The sequence below is a fragment of the Myotis brandtii genome, unplaced genomic scaffold (genome assembly GCF_000412655.1).
Source record: "Myotis brandtii unplaced genomic scaffold, ASM41265v1 scaffold84, whole genome shotgun sequence".
NCBI lineage: Eukaryota > Metazoa > Chordata > Mammalia > Chiroptera > Vespertilionidae > Myotis > Myotis brandtii.
Window position 1 is genome coordinate 4,276,438 of NW_005371410.1, and position 8,708 is coordinate 4,285,145.

Sequence of the window (8,708 nt, forward strand, 5' to 3'; positions counted from 1 at the left end):
CTGGGGTGCCTGGCCAGCCTGGGTGAGGGGCTGATGGCTTTTTGCAGGCTGGCCACACCCCCTTTAGGGTGGGGGGTCCACTGGGGTGCCTGGCCAGTCTGGGTGAGGGGCTGAGGGCTGTTTTCAGGCTGGCCAACCCTCCCCGGCAATGGAAGCTCCCAGCCTCTCCTTTTTTTCTTTTTTCTGGGATTTATTTACCTTCTATAACTTTGTAGCCTGGAGTGGAGCTCGGAGCCGGCTAGGGCTTGGCTTCCTCCATCGCCAGAGGCAACCCAAGGCTCCAGCTCCGTGGCCACAGCTGGCTGAAAGCAAGTATCTGGGGTTTATTTATCTTCTATAATTGAAATTTTGTTGCTTTGAGTGGAGCTCAGAGCCAGGCCGCGGCAGGCGGGAAGCTTGGCTTCCTCCATCATTGGGGCAACCAAGCCTCCTGCTTGCTCCAGCTCTGTGGCTGCCGGCCACCATCTTGGTTGGGTTAATTTGCATATAGTCGCTCTGATTGGCTGGTGAGCGTGGCTTAAGGCATAGCGAAGGTATGGTCAATTTGCATGTTTGTCTTTTATTAGTGTAGATGTCACCCCAATAAATTTAATTTTAAAAAATAAGAAATATATACCAGAATAAGTAGAACAGATGTGTCATTAACACTGACCATATCAAGAATGATGATAATTTGAAAGAGTATTATTAAGCATACCAATATTAAACCATGATAAAATGGTTCATAGTCAGTTCACAGCTTTAGGAATGACATCAGGAACACTATGCAGAGGTCCAAAGATGGTGAAGAATGACTCAGCACAGGGATCCTGGCACTCCTCAGGCGACTCTGAGTCTACCCGAGTCCTAAGTAAGTGGTTGCAAATGAAATTTTGTGCATTGGTCCTTTAAGAGGGTGCCTGTGTCTCCAGCAGACTCTGTCTCTCCCTGGCAGACAGATACCCCACTGCTTTCCACAGCCAGATGTTATGTGAGCGCCTCTTCCCATCTCTGGGCTAGGGAACCCGGCTTGGGGTTTAGGCTCCACACTGCTCAGGGGAACCTCCCACAGGTAAGATATCCATCCAGAACCTCAGCCACTGCCCATGGGAGCAGGCCTAGCCTTTTTTGAGTCTCTGCCCTTACCAGTCTTGATGTGGCTTCTATAAATCTTTGGTTATAGGACTCCTCATCAGCTAGTCTTCAGTTGGTTATCCAGGATGACTGTTCTTTAATTTAGTTGTAATTCCATTTTGGTCCTAGGAGGAGGTGAGTATAGCTTCCACTTACCCCGCCACCATCTTGAAATCCTCCCAAAAAACCCAACAGCAGGCTGCTTTTACTACTGTAGCTTTGTGATAAAATTTGAAATCAGGGAGTGTGATGCTTCTATCTTTATCAAGATTGCTTTGGCAGTTCAGGGTCTATTGGATTCCATGCAAATTTTAGGACTGTTTATTCTATTTCTGTGGAAAATGCCATTGGAATTTTAATAGGGGTTGTATTGAAGCTGTAGACTGGTGTGAGTAGTATAGATATTTAACAATATTAATTCTTCCGACCCATGAACATGGATATCTTTCCATTTATTTGCATCTTCTATCAAAGGGTTGTCATTTCATTGTACAGATATTTCACCTCCTTAGTTGAATTTATTTTTATGCAGTTGTATTAACTTCTCTGATAATCCATTACTAGCATATAAAAAAATAATATATTGATTTTTGTATCCTCCAACTTTAGGAATATATGTGAATGAATCTTACTTCTTCCTTTCTGATTTGGATGCCTTATATGCTGTTTTCTTGCCTAATTGCTCTGGCTAGGACCTTGAGTAGTATGTCAGTCAAAGTAACCAGGGTTGAATGAGCTTCACTGGTAGTGTCCTTAGTGGTGCAATAATGCCAACATGTGCATTAGATATGAAACAGTATAGGCTTCTCCAAAGGGAGACTGTGGTGACTTGAAAGAATTTTCTTTCTTTTACGCAAACGTCATTCTGGAAGATGTTCCAGAACTGGTAAGGTATCTTGGAATCAGATTACTAGGCTCCTTCTATTGTGTTGCTTTGTCATCTGTAGGGTATCACCTTCATCTGCGTATTTGAAGATTTGCATCCCTACCTATAAGGAGGAGGAGAGAAAAGGAAGGCAATCTCTTTTCTTGGTCAAGGTACAACACAGGAGTTGTTACACATCACTTCTGCTAATTGGACAAAAACTGCTCATAAGTGTACCACTAACTGTAACGAAAGTCTGGGAAATATCTTTAATGGGATGACCATAAACCCAGCAAAAATGCCTGTTACTGTAAAAGCAATAGCAACTTAGTGGGGGGGGCGGGGTTAGCCAGCACTTCATCTGTTACAATGAGATTTGAAGAATAGTATTTAGAAGAAGAAAACCAAAACAACTTCCTTTATGGAAATATTTTTAAAACCACCTTCAAAAATAATTCCCGGCTGCACTTATTGTGACTGTCTACACATTCACATGTTAGGAAAGTCTTCCAAATACACTTATCTTATACTAGAGGCCCGGTATATGGATTGTGCACCAGTGGGGTCCCTCGGCCTGGCCTGTGCCCTCTTGCAATCCAGAACCCCTTGGGGGATATTGGAGGCCCAGTACACAGATTCAGCCTGATCCCCACAGGCCAGGCCAAGGGACCCCACCGGTGCACCAATCTGTGCACTGGGCCTCTAGACCTATATAATAAAAGTGTAATATGCAAATAAACTGAACGGCCAAATGACTGGTCAGCAGGAGGTGGGGCTGGCAAGCAGAAGGCGCCAGGCCAGCCAAGGCGTATGCCAGCAGGCAGAGGGAGGGGACAGCAAGCGGGGGGGTGTGGTGGCGACCAGTAGTGATGGAGGGGTGATTGGGGGGATGGGGCCAGCCGCTTGTTGGCCGGCACTGTCCCCTAATCAGCCTGCCCGGTTGCCTCCTGCAGAGGGAGGCCACTGGTGGCAGCAGTGACGGGGCGATGAGGGGTGGGCTGGCGCCATCCCCAGATCGGCCCGCCGGGGTTGCCTCCCACAGAGGGAGTCCACCGACGATGGGGAGTGGGGCCAGCCACTTGCTGGTCCCCATCCCCTGATCGGCCCGCCAGTCACCTCCCACAGAGGGAGGCTAGACTGCGGCTTAGGCCGCTTAAGCCGTCAGTCGGACATCTCGAGGGCGCATGCTGGACTGAGGGACTCCCCGCTACCAAGTGCATGAATTTTCATGTACTGGGCCTCTAGTATGCATATAAGATTTGGTTAATCTCTCCCCACTTCCCTCTGAGGTTTATCAGTCTGTTCCATGTTTCCATGCCTGTGTGTTGAACATCTGCCCCCTGGTGGTCATTGCACGTCATAGCTACTCGTCGAATGGTCGCTTAGACTTTTTTATATATAGACTAGAGTCCTGGTGCACAAAAATTTGTGCACTTGGGGGAGTCCCTCAGCCCGGCCTGTGCCCTCTCACAGTCTGGTACCCCTCGGGGGATGTCCACCTGCTGGCTTAGGCCCGCTCCCTGGGGGATCAGGCCTAAGCTGGCAGTCAGACATCCCTCTGGCAGCCCTGGACCCCTCGGGGGGTGTCCAGGCCTAAGCTGCAGTCGGACATCCTTAGCGCTGAAGAGGAGGCGGGAGAGGCTCCCGCCACCACCACTGTGCTGGCAGCAGTCATCCTGGCTTGTGGCTGAGCAGAGCTCCCATTGTGGGAGTGCACTGACCACCAGGGGGCAGCTCCTGCATTGAGCATCTGCCCCCTGGTGGTCAGTGTATGTCATAGTGACCAGTCATTCCCAGTCATTCTTGGCCAAGCCCCCCAGCAGGGACCCTCACCCTATGGGGGTGTAGCCAGTCTAGGTGAGGGGCTGAGGGCTGTTTTTAGGCTGTCCATAGCCCCTTCACGGTGGGGGGGTCCTGCTGGGGTGCCTGGCCAGCCTGGGTGAGGGGCTGATGGTTGTTTGCAGGCTGGCCAAGCCCCCCAGCAGGGACCCTCACCCTATGGGGGTGTAGCCAGTCTAGGTGAGGGGCTGAGGGCTGTTTTTAGGCTGTCCATAGCCCCTTCACGGTGGGGGGGTCCTGCTGGGGTGCCTGGCCAGCCTGGGTGAGGGGCTGATGGTTGTTTGCAGGCTGGCCAAGCCCCCCAGCAGGGACCCTCACCCTATGGGGGTGTAGCCAGTCTAGGTGAGGGGCTGAGGGCTGTTTTTAGGCTGTCCATAGCCCCTTCACGGTGGGGGGGTCCTGCTGGGGTGCCTGGCCAGCCTGGGTGAGGGGCTGATGGTTGTTTGCAGGCTGGCCAAGCCCCCCAGCAGGGACCCTCACCCTATGGGGGTGTAGCCAGTCTAGGTGAGGGGCTGAGGGCTGTTTTTAGGCTGTCCATAGCCCCTTCACGGTGGGGGGGTCCTGCTGGGGTGCCTGGCCAGCCTGGGTGAGGGGCTGATGGCCATTTTCAGGCTGGCCACGCCCCCCGGCGACCCAAGCTCCCAGCCTCTCCTTTTTTTCTTTTCTGGGATTTATCTTCTATAATTGAAACTTTGTAGCCTGGAGTGGAGCCCAGGGCTGGCCAGGGCAGGCGGAAAGCTTGGCTTCCTCCATTGCCGGGGTCAACCCAAGCCTCCTGCTCGCTCCTGCCACCATCTTAGTTGGGTTAATTTGCATACTCGCTCCTGATTGGCTGGTGGGCATGGCTTGTGGGTGTAGCAGAGTGACAGAGTGATGGTTAATTTGCATCTTTCTCTTTTATTAGTGTAGATGATCTTGCAGATACTATTCTATAAAAGGCTGTAACTTTATAAATTGCCATCTCCTTTTAAATATACTTTTAAATTCTGATATAAAAGGTTATTTGTGCTTGAACTATACAATATTAAAAAACAAAGACTATCATCCTTTTTCTGATTTTTTACAGAGAGGAAGGGAGAGGGATAGAGAGCTAGAAACATTGATGAGAGAGAAACATCAATCAGGTGCCTCCTACACACCCCCCACTGGGGATGTGCCTGCAACCAAGGTACATACCCTTGAGTCCACAGACCCACGCTCCATCCACTGAGCCAAACCGGTCAGGGCCTATTTCTGATTTTTATTATGCATATATTTATCTTGCTTTTTGTAACACAGTGTCATCAAAAAATCACTCAAAAAACTGATTTTTAATAATTTATCTTCTTCCTAAATGCCTCTGTTTCAGTATAAAAATCATGATACGATTGTGAAAATGTATCCAGTAGATAATATATGGACAAAGGTAAAGATTTGTTCTTATATTTAAAATGTCTCAATATAAATTCTTCTAAAATTTAAGATACAAAAAAAGTTTTTAATTCTCCAATTAAAATTATGATTAACTGTTCACTTTCCACTGTGCTTGAGAGACATTATATTACTTGTTTGACTTAGAAGATATATTCATTCCAATCTTCTATTTATTGTGTCATGATGTCAATTTTGATCTATACCTTCCTTCCTTTAGGCATCTTTGCCTAAAGACATAATCCTAAACCTTTTGTAAGTTTAAGTACATCAAAGACTAACTGCCTTGCTTAGCTACAAGACTATCTTACTTGTACAACTTAAAAGAGATTTATAGTTCTCAGTAAATTCCTAAGAATGCATGATTACTCAACCTTTGTTCCTTTCTTTGTGGTGACATAATGTTGTCAATCATAGAATGTGACATATTAAATAATACCAGTTTTTAATAACCTTAACCTTCTCTAAATTAGGTACTTACTTTCAGATCAAACTTTAACATTTAAATATTTAACAATTCTGAAATACTAGATCACTATATTATGAAATAAGGTGTCATATTTTCAGAACTCACCTTATGATAAATTGTTAGTTGCTAACAAAAGATAATAGTCTTTTCCTGGGGGAAAAGGTACAAACATTAAACTATTTGGGCTTTAAACCTGCTTTTTCTCCTTTTCAGAAAGGAGTCAATGTCTCACATATCAGGCCAGTAAATTGTGCTGACCCAGGACAAAATCACTGGCAATTAAATTTTCTGCAGGTAAATAATGAAGGTTTTTACTTGAGAATTACTATATTAAGAGTAATAAAACCATGAAGTTAAGAATACATAGAATATGTGTTAACTTGGCTAGTGTGTAGCACAGTAAAAATATCTTCTATTAATCCTAAAATGTAGTGGACAAATCAATTTGTACAGTAATATGCTAAAACTTTAAGAATACGAAGATATCTTACTTCTGGTCAAGATGGCAGAGTAGGTAAACACTGTGCTTGCCTCTTCACAAGCCACATCAAAATTAAATTATAGAACAACCATTATTGAGAACCACCTGAAGACTAGCTGAACAGAAGTCCAGTAACTAAGGGTATAAAGAGGAAGCTTTGACAGATTTGTAGTAGGGGTGGAGATGTGGAACAGGCAGGGCCCATCTCACTGGTGTGGCAATTAATAACTCAGGGAATCTCTGCTGGCAGTCCCTCCTGTGAAATAGGGATCCCAGTGCCCCAGTGCTGGGAAGAGCAGTCCCAATCTGGTTATGAAAATCAGTGGGGATTGCAGAGGGCTGAAACAAGGGTTGCTGGAGTTCCAGGCATTCTTGAGAGGCCGTGCACAGACTCATTCATTCTGGGCTCCAGTGTGGGTACTGCAGCTCAAAGAGCACCAGGGACATATGGGCGGAACTGAATTAACTGGCTTCAGGGTGAGGGCAGATCATTCCCGGGACAAAAGCTCTAGTAGGCACCATTACTCCTTTGTTAAGTCCTCTTTCCATCCAGTTGACAGCCTCAGGTGAGCATCAAATCTGAGTTCATAGTTAACCTGGCTAACATTCTCTGCCTGTCCTGGTGATTCTCTGACATACCACCCAAGCCACTTTTAGCAGTTTTTTCACATAAGCAACCTGCCTTGGCTTGTGCTACCGACACCCCTAAAATCTCTCAGGGCTCCACAAACCCCAAACAAGCAGCTGCTGGTTTCAGCATGCCCTGTACCACTTGCTAAGTGTCTCCAAGCCTGGCACAAGCAGCGACCATTCTCAACTTGCATTGTAACTCCTATCAGATGGTCCCAAGTCTGGCACAATATGTGGCCAGTATTGGCCTAGAACAGGGGTCCTCAAACTTTTTAAACAGGGGGCCAGTTCACTGTCCCTCAGACCGTTGGAGGGCCGGACTATAGTTTAAAAAAAAAAAACTATGAACAAATTCCTATGCACACTGCACATATCTTATTTTGAAGTAAAAAAACAAAACGGGAACAAATACAATATTGTATTTGCATGTGGCCCGCGGGCCGTAGTTTGAGGACCCCTGGCCTAGAGCATAGCTTCAACTAATTAGCCACAAACCTGGCTCAAGAGTCCTCTACCTCAGGTCACACTGTGGTGCCCATCAAACAGTTCCAAGCATGGAACTAGTGGCATCTGGCCTCTGTTTGCAGCACATCCTCTCTCAGTCACCTCCAAGCCCAGCACAAGTGTTAACCAATGGCAGATTACTTTGTAGCCCACTAGGTGGCCCGAAGCCTGACACAAATTGTGGCTGATCTTGGCTTGCACTGGAGCCCCTGTCAAGAGTCTCCAAAACTTAATACAACTGGTGGCTGGCTTTACACCAGATTAGAACCCAATCAGTTCAGAAAACAACACAGGGCAGACTCAGCTGGTACCAGAGCCCTATGACAGCATCTCCTAGTCCATGGGGTCAGCTTACACACAATAGCTTGTTTTCTGTAGTCATGGCCAATCCTCACAGCCAGTCAGCCTAAGGATCAATCCCATCACTAACATGCTAACAGCAATCAAAACTCAACTACAACAGAAGGGCACACACAACCCACAAAAGGGACATCCCTGGAGCACCCAGCTCAGGTAAAAAGACAGATTGTACCACAAAGCCTCACAGGACACCTAGTACAAGAGATTGACAGTAATGTACTCTCTTGATAAGTACTATACAATTTCACTCATGTAGTATCTAATGAACAAAATAAACTAACAAGCAAGATAGAGACAGACTCATTGATAGCAGGCCAACAGCTGTCAGGGAGGGGGCAAATTAGGGCGGGGAGAGTGGAAGGATTGTGTGAAAAAAAGCTCATAGACATGGACAACAGTGCAGTGAGTGCTGGAGGTGTAAGGAGGATAAATGGTGATGGATGGAGACTTGACTTGTGGTGGTGAACACACAATACAGTGTACAGATGATGTGTTGTAGAATTGTGCACCTGAAACTTGTATACTTTTGTTGACCAGTGTCACCCCAATAGAGTCAATAAAAAGGAAAAAAAATAGTTTATATTTTGGGGACATTTCACCCAAAAGCAGAATATACATTGTTTACAAGCTCATATGGAACATTTTCCACATGTTACATCATAAAACAAGTCTCAGTAAATTTAAGAAGATTGAAATTATATTGAGAAAAAGATGGCAGCTGGCAGGACGGAGGTGAGGGATAGGAAGTGAGTGAGTGAGGGGATGAAAGGAGAGTGTGTGGATGTGTGTGTTGTGTGTGTGAGTGAGGGAGGGACAGTTAAATCCGTCAGGAGCAGCAGAGGCTGGCAGACCAGGCTCTCTGGGACAAAGAGAGACTACCAACGCTGCGGGCGCTCCCCCGACTGCGGGACTCGGACACAGAGCCCACGCCATCTTGAAGGGGAGAGCGGCCTCTTCTAGGAACTCATCAGCACCACCACCCAGACAGGCCTGGGATACTGCCCGTCACCCAGCAGCCACTCCAGCCAAAATCCTGC

The 8,708-nt window shown here is 46.7% G+C and overlaps 1 protein-coding gene across 4 annotated transcripts in view; it reads left to right on the forward strand.

Moving 5' to 3' along the window:
* WDPCP (WD repeat containing planar cell polarity effector) overlaps positions 1 to 8,708 on the forward strand; it is a 246,207-nt gene that overhangs the window by 172,967 nt on the left and 64,532 nt on the right. The window contains exon 15 of one of the 4 annotated variants that reach the window (XR_314622.2): positions 2,061 to 2,151. The exons of the other annotated variants lie outside the window; for them this stretch is intronic. The gene's annotated coding sequence lies outside the window, so the exon portion shown is untranslated. The remainder of the gene's footprint in view (positions 1 to 2,060; positions 2,152 to 8,708) is intronic. 4 annotated transcript variants of the gene reach the window in all.